This window comes from Pseudorasbora parva, chromosome 21 (genome assembly GCF_024679245.1).
Source record: "Pseudorasbora parva isolate DD20220531a chromosome 21, ASM2467924v1, whole genome shotgun sequence".
NCBI lineage: Eukaryota > Metazoa > Chordata > Actinopteri > Cypriniformes > Gobionidae > Pseudorasbora > Pseudorasbora parva.
In genome coordinates, this window is record NC_090192.1 from 39256802 (window position 1) to 39273479 (window position 16678).

The 16678-nt window shown below is 42.4% G+C and overlaps 1 protein-coding gene across 1 annotated transcript in view; it reads left to right on the forward strand.

Annotated features, from left to right (window-relative positions):
* The window catches only part of plaub (plasminogen activator, urokinase b), a 122123-nt gene that overhangs the window by 32148 nt on the left and 73297 nt on the right, over positions 1–16678 (forward strand). The window lies entirely within an intron of this gene.

Sequence of the window (16678 nt, forward strand, 5' to 3'; positions counted from 1 at the left end):
ATAGTGGCTTATTTAAGGGCAAAAATTGTCCAGATACAGTTTTACAGGTCCATTTACAACCCTCTCAGCTATCAATCATGAGGTCACACCCCCCGTTTTATAGCATCAAATAACTAATTAAAACTAAACTTATTTAAAAAAACGAACACTTGAAATGAAATCATCGTGATGATAACTGCCTACAATGACATTAACTTTGGGGAAAACATATTTGAAGTGGAATTTGTTTGTTTAGTTTGCCTCACGTCCATTAGCAAACACGAAGGGGCAGCTATACTGGGACCGGTCACCTGGCGGCGATCAAGGAGTGGAGGCTTCAGTTTCTAAGAGGAGTGCTGCAGGATTGGATAGTATACATGTTCAGAAAAGCTCTGATTGTGGGATTTAAAATAATGAAATCTAGCAACCACAAGCATGAACACTCGAAAGCTCTTCTTTTTCCCCCGACAAAACCAAAACGAGTGCTTTTTGTTCAAGTTTTTATTTTTTAAACTACATTTTAGACTTGTCTTTTTTCGTTAACGATATTGCATTTTTATATAACGTTATGTAGGCATAACTATGCAGTGACTGTGATGTACTCTGAAATACAAGCATGCAAAAACATCATACTTCAGTTCTCAAAAATATAAATAGATATTTTTTGCAAAATGAACAGAAGCCTTGTCAAATGACTATCGTTTTAACTTATATGGTGGAGAAGGTGAAGTTATAGGTCATAAGCTCTGTTTTGCTGCACCCCAGCAGTCACCAACTGTCTTTTGGCATATGTATGGGCAGAGTCCAAGCGATCCTGGACTTTTATATTCGATCCTGGTCTTTTATATTCAGGTCCTGCGTGATCAGGTGGAGTATCTGGGGGCTGACCAAAGGCCAACTTTGCAGGGACCCTAATCTCCCTAACCAACATAAGCAGGGCCGGAGTGCATGAGGTAGACTCCTGATTTGCAGAGCAACATGCCATCAAGACCAGCGACAGATGGGTGTCCCAATCATGTTGATAAGTGGATGTTAAGATGGACAACTGCTCAGCTAGTGTCCTGTTGAATCATTCCTCAAGCCTTGGGTGAGCCATTCCTCACTTTGAGGGTGGAGTGGGTTGGTGCGGGTCTTGTTGATTCCTAACTGCTCACACATGCAAAAGAACACCTTGAACTTAAAGTTTCTACCTTGGTCTCTATTGATACTCTTGTGAACCCCAAACCTACTAAACGCGCCCTCCACAAAGGCGTTGGTAACAGTCACAGCCTCCTTGTCAGGCAGTGCAAAGGCCTCAGGCCATAAAATAATCCATTACAGTCAAAAAAAAAGCGATTCCCCTGCGTGGTGTGATGAAATGGCCCCATGATGTCCACCCGCACCCGCTGCATTGGCTCCCCTTCTGGAAACTGCTATAACTGGGCCCTGGACTGACCCTGTGGCCCTTTGAGTGCTGTACAAAGATCACAGCACCTCCAAAAGTCCTCCACATCACGCCTCAGCCTTCCCCAATAGAAGCTTTGACGCAAATGTCGAAGTGTCTTTGTCCCCCCCAAAATGGCCAGATCCTGCAGAGCCATGCATGGCCGTCAACACTGTCTCTTGCATGCCACCAGGAACAACTACTTGCCATCTCATTTCTCCCGTTGCTGGCACCACCCATTTTCGCTGGAGAACTCCCTCCATTAGCCGCAAACATCTGAACTTGGGCCACAATCCCTTGGTGAATGGGGAGAGGGCCCCTACCTCCTCCCAGGGTGGCCACTGCTGTGCCCCTACCCTTAGCATCACAGGATTCAGGTCCAGGTCCCGTCTCTAATTCTCTGCCCATAAAGTGATATCCGACTCTTGCAGCTCTCTGCAGACCAATTCAGGTCCAACACTTCCATCGACTTTCTGGCTAAGTTCCAGCTCCCGGGCTTCTCTGCGCTCACAATACTTGTATCCCTATGTACTTCATGGCCATCTCAACAGGGCATCTGTGTTGCCATGCTGTTCCCCTGCACGATGTGTCACAGTGAACTCGTAACTCTGCAATTCCTCGAGCCAACGAACCACCTTGTCCTCTGGCTCCTTGAACGTCATCAGCCACTGTAAGGAGGCATGGTTGGAGCGTATGATGAAATGCTGACCGCATAAATAGTACTTGAAATGTCTGATGGCGGAGACTGTGGCTAACAACTCTTGCCGTGTGACCCAATACCTCTTTTCAGCTTTGCTGAGCAACTTGCTGAAATAGGCCACTACTCTTGCCTTATCTGGGTACACCTGGGACAAGACTGCACCTATTCCATCCCCACTTGCGGCAGTGTCCAGAATAAAGGACAGTTGGGGGTCAGGATGTACCAGAATGGGCGCACACACCAGGGCCTGTTTTAGAGTATCAAAAGTTTTTTGACATCTTTCAGTAGGAGTTTGTACAAGGGAGCAGCAATACAGGTCAAGCCCCGTACAAACTTCCTGTAATATGATGCCAAACCTAGGAAGCTAGGAGGCCTCTCCTGTACGACTATCACCTTGTCTTCAGCAGTGCCAATTCCCTCACTGCCTATGTGATGCCCCGAGGCTCAACAGCCTTCATTTATTGGGATGTAACTTCAGACCTGCTACTCTAATTATCTCCAGCACTGCCTTCAAGGCTGTGACAGCTGAAGTAAATGAGCTCCTGTGTGCCAGTATGTTATCCAAAAACACCAGACACTGATGCTGTGGAATACCTTCCAGTACCCTCTCCATTAAGCACTCAAATGTGGCAGGTGCATTGCAAAGACCAAAAAAGAAAACTTTAAATTGCCACAGCCCCCTACCCATGCAGAAAGCCGTCTTGGGTCTAGCCTCCGGTGTCAGCAGCACTTGCCAATACTCACTTCTCAAGTCCAATGATGAAAACCAGCAAGAGCCAGCCACATGATCCAACCATTCATCAAAGAAGAGGGTACGAGTCCTTCCATGTCACTGCATTTAGCCTCCTGTAATCGACACAAAAGGCCCCCCCCCCCTTTTCGGGACCATTACTACTGGGGATACCCAGGGGCTTTCAGAAGGTTCTATTATACCAGCGCACTGCATGGGTCTTGATTGCCCTAACGCCTGCTCCGCAGCTTCCTGCCATCCTAAGGGCATGCGTCTTGGTCGCTGACATATGGGTGCTACATCCCCTGTGTCGATATGGTGTTGTACCAGGGAAGTCTGACCCAGATCCCCTTTATCACATGCAAAACAGTCCTGGAACTCCATTAGCAGCTCCCACAACTGTTCTTGTTGCTGCTTGTCCAAGCCGCCGGCGGTCCTCTGCATTATCTCCCGTAGCACCCCCATTGTCTTCCCCTCTCTTCCGGTAGCAGATCTAGGCCATGTGCACCGTAACAAGGGCTCTTGTTGGGACTCACTGGGTGGTGCTGTGAAGCTTGAGCTGTCCCCGTCATCTAAGTGACATGCCCAAGAACCTACCACCGGCCCATCAGTGTGACGAGCTCCTGGAGGCCTCATCCTAACCACCTGACCATGACCGAAACTCAACGTGGCCTTAGACAGGTCCAACTGACAGCCATGGTCCCTCAAAAAGTCCAGAGCCAGGATACAACTGTCCTGCACATTAGCAATCCACACAGGATGCTGCACGCTCACACCCCCGACAGTCAGTGTCAACAGTCCCTTCCCTTTCATTGGTGCCAGCTCCCCCGTTATTGTGCGGAGCTGAACTGATGTGTCCTCTAGCTGTGTGCCCTTTGGCACCACCTCAGGACGAACCACATTCACTGTAGACCCTGTGTCTACCAGGGCAGTGCACTCAACTCCCTCAATACCAATGGGAATATGGCAAAAATCTGATATGGCTGTTCTTCTTACTACCACCACCCCTAGTTCATTCATCCCGTTGTTTATAGTAGGCCTGTCTGTTTGCACTGGCACTGAGCAGGACAAGGGCTTGTAGGCCTGCAGCGGCCCGCCTATGACGCCCCCTTCCTGTTTCCTGAATTCTTAGCTAGCACAGAGCATTCCTTAACCAAATGCCCCGGCTGATCACACCCCCAGAAAAGTCGGGCCTGTGTCTGCTGTCTGGGAGGAGGCAATGCCAGCCCACAAATCATCTCTGTAATCTCATCCAGCCATTTAGGTTTTGGTGAAGCTGTTTGACCCCCTCCCATTCCCTCTCCAGCACCAACTCTCAGGCTTAAGCCAAATCACGTGGGTGAGCCAGCTGTGTATGTATGCATGTGCAGTTCTGCTGGAGAAAGAGCTCTGCACTGATGGTTGAATATGTGCATAAGCTCGCCTTGCATGCCTCGTCAGAATTCCAATTCTCTTTGTTTACTCTTTAATAGAAGTCAGGTTACGTAGCCTACTACATTTAAACAACAATTTATTAAATTCATTTATTCATATTTATATACTTTAGATTTAGCTCACACAAGTGGCAAAACATTTAAACATAGGTTATAGCCTTAAATCACAAACATTTTAAATTAGAAACTTACAATAGTCTATTCAAAAACAGCCGACTCTCGTCTTTTCTTTCGTTTTTACACCCTTTTAAAAGAAATCCTGCAGGTCAAAAAGAACTTTGCTTTTCACCTCCAAGAAAGTACGAGTGCTATCCATTATGGCACATTTTTTTTAACCTAAATGCCAGGTAAGGTGTCGTTTTGTTGCTTTACTTGAGAAAAAAAAGCCATGTGTTGACTTTGAAACAAGAGTAGGCCTATATTTTAAATTATATGCATCTGTGGTGAAATAACTAGATTTTCGCGTCATTACATGTTTATTTAAATGCGAACAATGTTCTATCACTTTAATGCAGCAACGCAGTGCAGCAAAAAATAGACTCGGTACGAAAACGATCCGTGCACTGCTGCAGACGCAACGCTCCTGGAACGGACTGACGGACAGCATCAGCGTGCAGTGTGAAAGCTGTCATCCGTTAACATGGGTACGGAAAAAAATACGCACCGCACACGCACTGCAGACGGAGTATGTGTGAAACGGACGTTAGGTCTCATATCCGCGGCTATAAATGGACCACTCGCCGCGGTGATGTCTTTTGCCATTTGAATAAGTTGGAAATGTCTGTCTAAATGCTGCGGAGATAGTTTGTGGCTGTTTCTCCTTTTTATCGTCTTGTTGTCGCCGTAAATGAGTTGATTGTTGTTTATTAATCCATCACTCTTGCCAACACCATCATAGCTTACAAAGAATCCAAAGTTCACCCAAACACCAGACCTGTTGGTTATTGGAGGATCTTCTATTTCTGGTCTGTTAAACGCAATAGCCATTTTGCCACGAGCATTCAGCGTGTAGCCTACTGAGTAAGCGAGCACCTGATTGAGCAGCCTAAAACATATTTGGTGTTTTTTTTCTTTCACTTTGGCGGTGTCAGGGGCATTGCCTGTTATGTCGTTTTGGTTATTTGGCTACCTTGTTGAACGCATATTATTATATTTCACACACTGTTTTATTTTCCAAATCTAATTAATTAGTCCAAGAACCGTCCGGTACATAATGCGTACCGCGTACCGAACCGAAAGCCTCGTACCGAACGGTTCAATACGAATACGCATATCGTTACACCCCTAATATATAAATATATATATTTATATATTATATATTCTCGTAGTTTCAAGAAATATCTGCGTACACATGAGAGCAATGAAAAACAGATTCGTCCTTCCAAAATACCAGATCCGTGTGGACGAAGCGCTAATACGGTACAAAATGTATACGTTTACAGCTAAACGCGTCTCCGTGTGGACGGGGCCTAAGCTGCTGTCTCAAGGCAAGTGCCACACCTCCTCCTAAGAATGTTAATTTCCCTGTTAGCCCCAAGCTCCACCCACCCAATTTCACGCCAATCAGGACTTTCACAGGCTTCATCAACTGCACCTGTGCTCAGAGCTTTACCCTTTCTGTTGAATGTAGCTGTACCATGCAGAGGACTGAGTTTTACTCCATTCTATTTCCTATGTGTGCGTAATTTACCATGTAAGTGCTTTTGCTTAATATTTGGACGCCATGATCTAAATTTGGTATAAATGTTTATTTTCATGCGTGCTGTATTTCCTGCTTAGACATGTGCTTTAGTTATTTAAATGTGTATTTTAGCTTATAGTATGACTATATGCCCTCATGTATTGTTTAAGTTACTTTTGCCTATGGACTTATGTTATATATATATCTACCTTTTACCTAATTTTGCATTGTTTGTGAAACTAAAGCTCGGTGTTTGTTCCTTTTGGAGAACACACAAACGTGTATACCTTCACCTATACATCAAACAGCTATTGAGTGTTCAATAAAGAGAACTCTTCCTTAGTTGACTAGACTGCACCTGTTCTTACCGACAGCCCCACTGGCTTCAAGCTAGCTATCTAAACATTCCCCAAAACTCCTTTTCATGGTCCTTCAAGCTAGAACCCATTGATTATCAGTGGATATGTCTAGTCACTCCCTGCCCTCATTTTCTCAGCCTAGGCGCCCACGCCGCCAAGCTCAGCTCTCTGCACGTTATGATGACTTCATCCTGCATCCTGCAATATCATCAGCAGCCACCACTGACAGCAGAAACACCAGGACAACAACTTCTTTATCCTGCATATGTGTCTGGCTCTGGTCCTCATTACCAGCCCTGGAGATGAGTCTGAGGAAGAGTTAGAGGAACCAGAACTCCCCATGGAGACACTCAGGAGGACCTTCCACATCCCCACTCAACCATTCCATCTGAGAGAGTGTCAACCTCTGAGGCTGAACATCTGCATGCCCCTCCAATAGCTCCCATTCCTGATGCCCAGACTGCACTTCTACACCAATTGGTAGAGAAAGTAAGAATCCAGCTTTCTTGGGAGTAGAAATAGCCCCTACTCACAATCTTGTGCAGGATCCTTAACTTAACGTGCGTGATAACCTTAACTTTCAACCAGTACTACCACAAGAGAGTCAGCCTGCAGAGGACCATAGGTCTCCTTTTCCACCTCAGCAGCAGCTTCTTCTCCTCCTCCTATAAGTCATGCTCCTCTTACACAACCTTTGCTGCAGTTCACACAGCCTCTTGGCCATAGCCAGTTTAATGCCAGCTCACGTCTTGCATAATTCTATGTACCAAGCCTATTCATTGCCAAGTCAGCTCTTGCCTTGCATCACGTCCTATCCTGCACAGCTGGCATACAAGTCTTTCGATGTACAGCTGCATCACCTGATGTTTGCTACTTCTCTAAACCAGCCAGCTTGCTCTATTGGCCTCCTGCAGCCAAACATTAGAAGAGTAGAAGGTCCTTCTTTCCTTGATCTCACCAGGGAACATGGAAAACAGTACATGATGCTAAGGATGGCCCCACCATATATGCTAGATCCAAGAGAATCAGAGCAATATAAATACCACATCCTGTTGAATCATCTAAAGGTAGATCAGGAAAGGAAACTTGTTTATGTTTATGCCCCAGATCCTTACACTCAAGCTATAGGCTCTAGACGAGCATTATGGTCAACCTAGAGGGCTTGCTTTGAAGGCGCTCCTAACTATATCGGAGATGTCTGCTATCCGTATAGGTGATGGTAGAGGCTTGGACCAATTTTCCCTCTAAGTTCAGGCACTAGTGGGCCTCCTTCAGTCCATGGGCTCTGAAGGTCTCACTGAGCTTACTTGTGGTTCATGTGAAAAAGCTACCTCCTAAGCAATTCTGCCAGTTCAAGAGATGCATGAGTGTGAATAGACCAGGTCCCTTTTCTTGTAATCTCCTGGATTTTTCCACCTGGTTATGACAGGAAGCCTGGTGCCAGCCCATAAGGGAAAGAACACCTCAGCCTATCCGGCAAAGGCCACCACCTCCTCACCCGTTGAGAGGTACAACCATACTCCATGGTGCCAAAAATGCCTCTCATGTGACCTCCTCCAGATTACAAGTTGCTCCACAGAAAAATTGTGAACATTTCCCTAATGCCTCATCTGAACGCTGTCCATTGTGTGCTTATTGTAACTCTACTGAGCATCATATCAGTAAATGTGGTGATTTCCTCCAGCTTACCAAAGAGCATCAAGGAACAGAGAAGCAACCCAATGTGACCTGAAGGGATGCTGCAGTCAGTGGAATGACAAACATCTACATTTCCTATGCAACATTAACCAGAAGCAAGCACAGAACCTCTATCTTGACCACACCAGGACTGCAATAAAGTGCTGCTGAAAGTATTTTGGAGTGACCCTACGTAATGGAAACTAATCCATAGGCACTTATGCTTTACTGGATGATGGGTCTGAAAGAACAATCCTCCTGCACCCTGCTGCCCAAATACTTCAGTTAGAAGGAAAATCAGAGTGTCTGCAGCTGAGAACTGTGAGACAGGAAGTTCAGACACTTAAAGGAGCCACTGTATCCTTCACCCTTATTCCAAAAGAGCATCCTAATAAGTCTTATGACGTCAGTCAAGCCTTCACTGCTGAACAGCTATCCTTTTCTGAACATTCTCACCCTGTAAAATCCCTACAGCGGCGCTTTTCACACCTCTGTCAGCTTCCTCTTAAACAGCATAATAAAGTAAGACCACTGTTCCTTCTAGGGACTGATTATACATGCCTTATCCCAACACAACCTGTGAAATTTGGTCTTCCTGGAGCCCCTTTGGCAATCAAGACCCAACTTGGCTGTACACTTGCAGGTTCCTGCAAAAGACCTCTCTAGCTATCCTTCCTCTTGTTCCTACTACATTTCCTTTAAATGCCCAGCTGATGATATCTACCATAATGTACAGAAACTGTGGCAGCTGGATGCATTACTCAAGAGAAGCGTGAAAGCTGTGGTTCGGTCTAAACAGTATCACAATGCGATGCACCAGCTCAAGACTCAAACCATCAAAACACCTATTGATGGCGTCCTATAATATGCAGCGCCTCTCCTTCGTGTAGATCCCTGGCCTCCTCTGAAAGCCCAGAAATAAGCAGTTATGTCTCGTCTTTGCAGCTGTGAGCAGTGACTCCTTCAAAACCCATAACAGGCAGAGCTCTATACCAAGGAGATCAATAAACTAATAGATGCTGGGTATGTACAGGAATTGTCCTCATCTAAAGTGAAAGATACCCCTGAGTCTTGCTACATACCACACCACATTGTGCATCACAAAGGTAAAGACCACATTGATTGATTGTTCCTTCTCCTACCGAAATCGGTGCCTGAATTCGCAATTACTTTCTGGACCAATTCTTGGGCCTTCCCTCCTTGGAGTTCCGCTCCATTTCAGGCAATTTTAGGACTCCAATCAGTGGAGACATCAAATCAATGTTTCATCAGGTGTGCCTTTTACCCCAGAATAAACCCTTCCTGCGTTTCTTCTGGCATGGCCTGAACTGCAAAGCTGCTCCAAATGTGTATGAATGGCAAGTTCTCCACTTTGGCACAACCTCAAGCCCTTGCTGTGCCATTTATGTCCTCCAGAGGATCATCAAAGATGCACAGGCATATGAGTGCATTGACCATTCCATACACAATTTTTTCTTTTATGTGGATAACTGCTTACAAAGTCTTCCCATCCCAGAGGAAACCAGAGACGTCCTTCACAGCCTTTGCAATATCCTTTCCTCTGGTGGCTTTGAAATCAGACAATGGGCCAGCAATGATCCCTAGGTCTTATGAGACATACCCCCTGAAGCCAGGTCAGAACAAATGGAGCAAATGGTGTGATCCCTTAGAGAGTCTACCCTAGCCCTCATCTGGAACTGCTATACTGACATCCTCAGACACAGGCACAGAGCCATTGAACCGACCACCCTAACTATGTGCCATATTTTGAGTTTTTGCTAGCCTTGCTAGCCAGGATCCTCTATATCCTCCCTTACACAAAAAGGGCCAAAATCATCATCAAGCATTTATGGGGTAAGACTCGAGATGATCCGAACCTCCCTCATGATATCCTAGAAGCCTGGCTTGCATGGGAAAAGTAACTCCCTAACCTTTCCACCATCACGTTACCTCGCTGCCTTACACCTCAGTCAGTTGACCCCTCCTCGACCCATGACCTTCACATCTTCTGTAATGCATCAGAGCAATCCTATGGTGCAGTTGCCTACATACGCATAGAAGATGACCAGCAACTCAATGTGTCCTTCCTCATGGTGAGGTTCCACATTGCTCCTAGAAAATAGACATCCATCCCATGATTGGAATTATGTGCATCTCTTATGGGTGCTCTGCTACTCAGTCTCCTCCAAACAAAGCACACCCTCCATATCAAAAAGACTGTTGTTGACAGACTGTTGTGGACTGAGGATACCACTGTACTCTATTGGCTCACATCTGACTCTTGCCATTACAAGGTTTTTGTTGGAACAAGGGTGGCTGAGATTCAGGAGCTCACTAAAAGCCAGGATTGCCATTATGTGGATTTTCAGAACAACCCAGCAGACGACCTGACTAGAGGAAAGCTACTAGCCGATCTTAGTAGGCCCTGTAGGTGGAACCGAGGACCTGCCATCCTATTCCTGTAGTCCTCTATATAGCCCGGCTATAGATCAATCTGATGACTCTGTAGAGCTGCGTAAGCCCAACTTTTGTGGTGCTGTATCCCTTAGTTCATACTCCATCCCTGACCCCAGTCAATTTGCCACCTTCCAAGATATTGTCTTTTAAAGTTATGGCAGTTTATTGCCTACAAAAGTGGCTGGTTTGGACTACAACAAGCTTCTTCCTGGGTTGATGACATCATAAACCCTTGCTAGTCCCCGCAGATGTGACTTCTGCCCGTAATGGGAAGGGGCGTGGTGTTTCCGTGTAACTGGTACAGAACAACCTGACAACCTGTCTTCAGCCAATAAAAATACATGAAACTACATTTGGCCATCTAACCAATCTAAGACCATTGCGTTTTTCGGAGGGATGGGCTTCATAGAAGCAGGAAGCAAACGAGCCGTTCAAAGTACAGTGGAGACAGCGGTGTGGAATAAAGGTCAAATATAACAAAAATACGGTGTTTAAAAAAAAAAGTATTAAGACATGTTATTCTGCGCCCCATAAACACAACCAAGCCTAGAAAAAAACACGGAACTAGCCCTTTAAGTTCCAGCTACACAACTTTGCGATGCTGTTTGCAAATGTTCGTTGGAACTGTGGTTTCAGGAAACACAGAATCGTTGAACTGTGTTGCAACAACTGAACTGCCACCATAATTCAATAACGGTGCTTTTGGGAAACACAGCTCAGATTTGTCCTTATTTCACAGATTAGCATCAGTCAAATGGGTGTCTAATGTATGAAGGAAAGAGACAGCGAGAGAAACTATAACAAATGCTAGTCATCTTGATTTAAAAAATACCGCAGAGGATTCATAAAGGGAGGCTAAACAGAGAAATGGTGGTCCTTCCCTAAAGTAAGAACATGTCAAATACAGGACTATAGGCTTTATATTGTTAGCATTGACAACACTGTTCATAAGATGATGTGCAACACTTAAGATTTTGAGGAAGTGAACACTATAATTACCGTAAACCGGAAGAGCAACAATTAGACTTTTTAGAACTGCTCTAAACTCCTCATCTGCACATTGCACAAGAAGCTCATCATTATTCAAAAAAGATGTGACACATTTCAATCCTCTTCTCTGTTAACATATGTACATGCATATGTGATGTGTAGAGTATACACACACACACATACACACACACACACACATATATATTATATAGTTAAATAATAAGTAATATTTAAACTAGATGTCTCACTATGTGCTTTTTTGCCGTGTTTTTTTCCCATGTTTTTTTTTGGGGGGGGGGGGGGGGGTAGGGGGTTTGGCTTCGCCTCGGCTGTAAACTATACTCTACCTTTAGTATACATTCACTCAATATAATTGTGGAATATGTTTTAAATGCAACCATAACACATTTATTAAATTTCCCATTGACCAAAGGTTTCATATAACATTTTAAGCCTCCTACATAAATACATAATCTTTCAGACTAATATAGCACATCATATTACCAGTCGTAATGTCCGTGGTTGTAGTTTCCGTGGTAAGACTCTCAGCACTTTCAACTGAAAAAAATGAAAAGACTATTAAACAAAAAACAAAAAAACCTCTTACATTAACACATGTAAATATATGTATCTGCACAGTAGGTTAGATTAAATATGTAATAAAATATTGTGAGATTGAGAGTAAGACATTGTATTTATTTCTTTATTTAATTGCAGTTGTTACAAATTCCAAACACACTGTGCCTGGTTTGGGTTTTTGTCTCAACTTTTGTTTGTTACAATAAAACTGCAGTGTTCTTTTAAATTAATAAATAAATAAAGTTCACTTTTTAAATATCATCATTTATTAATAATCTACTGTGGCTCCAAATAACTGGGAAAAAAACAATCTTTTGAGTCTGTTGTGAATATTAGTGTGTAAGAAAATGCTAAACTATGAGGAGGTATATTCATTATTTTTTTTATGGAAAACAAATTGAAGATGAAGTGAAATATTGTTCCACCTGATGAATACACTATTAAGACATAATTACTTATTATTGGGAAAATATTCAACCCTTTTACATGACAGATTATAAAACACTCACCGTTAATCAGCAGCAGTGACACACACAGTGAGATCAGAAACCTCATTGTGATGAACGGCACCTGCACATATACAACACACACACACACACACACACACACACACACACACACACACACACACACACACACACACACACACACACACACACACACACACACACACACACACACACAACATCTTTATTATATTTTATTCTTTCTTTGTTGTGCACATTTCTAAAACAACTATAACATTCACGGATACAATAACATGCACATTTTACATAATATAAGAAACAGCCAAACTGTCCAATGGGATAAAACAGAAGTAACTTTACCTGAGGTCAGATGCTGAGAAGAGCAAACTCAGAGAGATTCTCAGGACAGTGATGCTGAACTGAAGCTCTCACAATCTCATCAGTGCCTTTATTAACTGTTGGAGAATTTCTCAACAATAGCGTAAACCAGTTTGTCATTATTTTTATGTGACAGTGAAATATTTGTTATTTGAACCGATCGTTTCCTTGTGTGCACCTGCGTTCAGAAGGACATTCTTTAACTCTGTGTTTGACTGTGAGATGGAATGATGGTGGTTCAGTTTGATCTGTTTAGTGCTTTAGTAAATGTACAACAAATAGTACCTTAAAACCCAGTGAGTGACTCAAGTGTACCTGGAATAATGCATGTTAATTAATTTATGGTTATTCATTATTAGCTTAAATAATTTGTGGTCACATAAAAAGCTTTAGAGTTCTGGAAGGATGCAGGCAGTGGTCAATAGGGTTGGGCATCGTTTTGATTTGAACGATTCTGATTCTGATTCCGATTCTTACTTTCGATTCCGGTTCTTTCCGATTCTCGATTCCGATTCTTTGAGGGGTGGAGTCAAAACATGTCACATCGATATTCAATGCTATTTTCAATACAACGGGGGAAAAACGCTGCATATACTGTCAATTAGATATTTTTTATATAAAAACATTTTTTGTCTGTCTTTTGAAAGTCTAGGCAATCAAACATTTCTTCTGAAGAGATCACTTTATATATGATAAAGCTTTTAAGCTTTTTCTCATATATAAACATTGATCAATTACTATTAAAATTATCTCACAAATATTTGTTAACTCAATGTATTTTTTACAACGGGGTCATTGTGTTGCAATAGTTTACACACAGCACAAGTAAGCTTGATTTTGAATGGTAAATTGAATAAACAAAGATACATATTACAAAAAATAGCACAAATAAATACAATAGAATAAAAGATATAAATGAAATAGACTGCTTTATTTTTTCAGGTAGGTCTAACATTCAGGTAAGAAACTGAATAAAAAAACGCAAAGTGGCTAAATAAATTTACAATAACATTGGATAATGTTTTTGCAAAAAATTAAATAGTTTCATATAAAATCATTAAAGTTAGACAAGTTGATCAGTCAAGAGCAGTGTGATCGTTTGTCTTTTTGTAGTTTGACTTTGAATAACAAATGACTGCTGTCCCTTTAAGAACTGCCGCACTCATTGATCCTGAACACTGTTCCTGTTACTCATTCTTCATTTCTTTCTGAATTGTTTACAACTGTGTTTACATACTGTTCAAAATGTGCACTGAGAATTTGTTTGAGTGTATTTGACCAATAATAAGCGAATATTTGCACTTGTATGTCAGGGGCGGCTTTATTACGGTAGGCTATGTGTGTGTGTGCGCTTCAGATGTGAGCTTGAAATCTGCGGGGATTCGTAGAATTATGTGCAATCCCGCGCGAAATTCAGACCGATCACACACACTAACACTAACACGCTGTCGTAAGAAAAAGTCCAGCAGAACGTGCGTCCGTCGTGTTCAGAGGTTAACCGGCTGAGTGAGAATATGCGGCTGCGTGTCAACTCGCTGTCGGTCAGAGAGGAGAGGAGAGGAGAGCAGCTGGGATCGATACTGTAGAAACTGAGCAGACTATCGTATCTTTTTAGATATTTCAGTATCGATATTTTTGACAACACTAGTTGCACTGTGCCGACCTAGGCTTTTAAAAGTGAAATAAATCCACACTTCAGAGCCGCTTACCGGGCTTCCATGACTAAAAGAACAAGCGGGCGCGCAAGCACCGGAAATCAGGTGGCCATGGAAACCAAAACTTGCGCGCTTGGAACCGAAGATCGGAACCGAAAATACATTTTCTAAACGATTCCAATGGAATCGCTATTTTTTAAACGGTTCCAAGTTAGAACCGGTTCTCGATGCCCAACCCTAGTGGTCAAGTAAGACCGGATTTGTAAGATGTGCAAACTGGTAAGATCATAACAGGAATGCAGAAATACATATTCATTAAATATGTTTTGAATGCCGCACTTCAAACCTACACCCTAAAGTAAACTGTAATGTCTTTTTAAAACTGTTGGGAAAGGGCATGCTAGTTTGCAGATCAGCGTCAGGAAAATGTGTCTAATATTTGGGTACCGACAATAAAGACATGACTTGAAGAATTATTTTATTTACAAAGACCACAGGGAATATATAAAATTAGCCTAAACAGGGAAATGTAAACCTGAATTTAGGAATTAATTGCATAAAAATGTTCAAAGTTTGAATAAATTTGATCGAAGTTTGAAGCAGAATTAGTAGATTTTTATTTTGTACATTTTACATTTACTCTCCCTTTCGAGTGAATGGCAAAGCATGCTGGGAAATAGAAACCCCAGCCCAGTTTCAGTTCAATTTAGGTTGGTCAAAATTAAAAGAAACAAGTTCACACAACTCAAACAATTAAACAATTCAGATTACTTAAAATGTGTCAGTTTTGTGAACTCAAAAGAAAAAGAAAGTTCTAAATACTTATAAAAGTTAATTTGATTGAATTAATTTGTTTAATTTAAATTTACCCTACTTAAACCAATTGATTATTATCAGCATTGGGTTTTAAACTGTGACGTAAAAACATGTTGCATGTGTTCATAAGACACCGTTCATAAGACGTGCCAATCTGGCCTCTTTTCTTGAAGAATTTGAGAAAGTGAACACTATAATTACCGTAAACCGGTAGAGCAACAATTACACTCTTTATAATTGTTCTAAACTCATCATCTGCACATTGCACAAGAAGCTCATCATTATTCAAAAAAGATGTGACGCATTTTAATGTGTTCTGACAGTAATGTCTCCTCTGTAAACGTATGTATGTACAAACATATTGTACAGTCTTTGCATATTATTAAAAATGTGCAAAATAATCATGTTAAAACTAGTGGTGGGCCGTTATCGGCGTTAACGTGCCGCGTTAATGTGAGACTCTTATCGGGCGATAAAAAAATAACGCCGTTAACCTATTCTCAAAGTTTTGGAGCTGGGTCTACCAGCGTTTCCCAGCCGGGATGCCGTCTGACGAGAGCAGGGGTGCCGTGTAAAAGGTGCCGGCATGCGCTTAAACCGCTGTTTATCTCACATCTGATGACCCATCTTTAATATGGTTGTAATTTGAAAATAATGCTTTATGTATGTTTCTGTCGATGGATACACATGCTGGCTCCTCAGTGATACATTACAACAACAGCGATAACAAAGCGGTCTCTCTTTATAAACTGTTAAATGCATGCGAGTGCTGCCGTATGTCCGAATATGACCAGTCATTTCTCCGCCATCGCCCGCGTGTAGAGCCAGAAGACGCGAATGAGAACTTGCGCGCACTGTGAAAAGATTTATCTCTGTGCACTCGTCCCAAAGCGCGCTAACGTCTCACAGCGCGCAAATATTAAGTTATCTTGCAAGTCTTGCGCTTGAGCGGGCAAACTCACACAAAAAGTATGTCAACATGTCCATCTTGATGAATATTCAAGCAGACATAGTCTACATATGCCTTAAGTAAACTGTATACAGTTGAGAAAGACGATGCATATCCCTGCATTAGGTCTTTGTTACTGCTGTCGGTTTAATGTCAAAAAAGATAAGGGATCACTCGCTGCTCTTGATTAAATAGCTTGTGTAAGTTTAATAAGGATTAATCTTTAATTTAAACAGTGAGATATGCAACTATTTTACATTTGATTACTTTATTCAATTTCTCTACCTAAAAACTAATGTTGGACCTGCCTGAAAAGCATTGTTTATTTTCTTAGTATCTTTGCTCAATAGTGTTTAGTTGTGCTGCTGCTTGTATTTAAGTTATTTGTTCTTATTTTCTTTATTT